This window comes from Anneissia japonica, unplaced genomic scaffold (assembly GCF_011630105.1).
Source record: "Anneissia japonica isolate Jap-2015-1 unplaced genomic scaffold, ASM1163010v1 scaffold7447_len134812_cov206, whole genome shotgun sequence".
Classification (NCBI taxonomy): domain Eukaryota; kingdom Metazoa; phylum Echinodermata; class Crinoidea; order Comatulida; family Comatulidae; genus Anneissia; species Anneissia japonica.
The window spans coordinates 53131-54909 of record NW_022743975.1 but is presented as its reverse complement, the minus strand read 5'-3'; the positions used below and the strand labels follow the sequence as shown (position 1 = coordinate 54909).

General features: G+C 39.3%; 1 protein-coding gene across 1 annotated transcript in view; it reads right to left on the bottom strand.

The window, feature by feature from the left end:
* The window catches only part of LOC117119555 (cytoglobin-like), a 30338-nt gene that overhangs the window by 11082 nt on the left and 17477 nt on the right, over window positions 1-1779 (bottom strand). The gene's annotated exons all lie outside the window — the stretch shown is intronic.

Sequence of the window (1779 nt, the reverse complement as noted above, 5' to 3'; positions counted from 1 at the left end):
GTTTGAAAATGTTAATAAGTTCACTTTATGGTGGCCTATAGCATACACACTAATACTGTCCAGATAGATAATCGCAATTCACGCAAATAAAAATTCAATTAAATTCAAATCAAATTTTATTCAACATATCAATACAATAACTAAATACCGGGATGGTGTCCGGCGGGGGATAGTTAAACTAATTGTAGTTAATAGTAATATACTGTATTTAAGAGTAGTTAAGCATAGCTTAAGGTAGTTAGAGACGTCCTGGGTACGACATTAAACTCCATCCGGTCGAAGCGTCGGCGACTAAACTGACAACCCTCTCAAATTTCTTAGTGGCTGCTGAGGGGAGGGTGTTTATGGTCACCCAGCAGCAAGAAAAACCAATAGCTGAACAAAGGGCGGATGAGCTCCTCGGAGTCAACGGCCAACCATTAATTAGTTTAAGGAATAGGAGTAGTTTAATCTCATTGTTATTGCTATTATGATTATTTTTATTATATTTTATTGTTACTATTTTATTGTTATTTGCTTTTTCTCAGTTGGCCTATATTATTTCTCTGTAAAGCGCATAGGGGCAATGTGCAATATGCATAAATACAACATTATTATTATTATATTATAACAAAAAACAAAAAGAAATATCGGATACAAAGACTAAGCATTACAGAGGTAGGGACGTTACTCCACTAAGGTCTTAAAGATCTGCATACCCCACAACAACCGAACTGTGCATTAACGGGTTAAGGAGGTTACGGTACTCCGCTAAGGTCTTAATGACCCGTATACCCCATCCTAACGGAAATATGCATTACTGGGGTGGAGTAGGGGCGTTACCCCACTGAGGTCCTAATGACCCGCATACCCCATCCTAACCGAACTATGCATTACCGGGTTAGGGACGGTACTCCACTAAGGTCCTAATGAACTGCATACCCCACCCTAACAAAAGTTAGCATTAACGTGGCAGGAGTGGCACCTGAGGGGGCCGGGGGACCAGGGCCCTATCGGAGAGAGCTGCCCCTCCCGTCGGAGAGGAGAAGCACAATTCGTCGGGGAGAAAAACAAATTATATGTATTTTCTACATATTAGTAGACTCTAAAATCGATTAAGCATTTGAAACCCCTAAATTTTCAAAATTTTCAGAGGCTTCGCCCCCTGGACACTTTCGGACCTTTTATCAAAGATCGACCACGTCCACTTTGCTTTCGTCGGGGAAATCTGACCCCTCGTCGGGGGGCATCGACCCCGCCCCCACCCCCGGAACGGGGTAGGGACGTTATTCCACTAATGTCATATTGAACCCGCATACCCCATGGATTTTCAATCAAGTTGAACTGTTAAACATGAGGTCTCTCCATCTGCTATACATCCTGGAATCCAAGAGCATCAGTTTACATAATATTGCAAATACCTTTAGAGTATTGCTACTTTTCAGAATTCGTTGCATGAAGCTATATTCTGATTTTTGCATAAACTCTTTAAAGTCAGACTCCGGAGGAAAACATTTTTTTGATATGTTGTAGAACTGATTTTTCTAAGACAGAAAAATGTTGTTTGACGAAAAACTGGGAAACGGTGAATGAGATATTTTGAAATTAATGATATTTCACAATCTATCGGAAATGGTATCTGTAGCATTTTTGCTGATGATGTTGTTGTTTACACATCCAGTAACAACGTAACCATAATTAATGATTCATTACAAAATATAATGAACAATGTAAAAAAATGGTATGATGATAATCACCTTTCCATTAATACCGATAAAACTAAAATAATGCTTCTAAGAA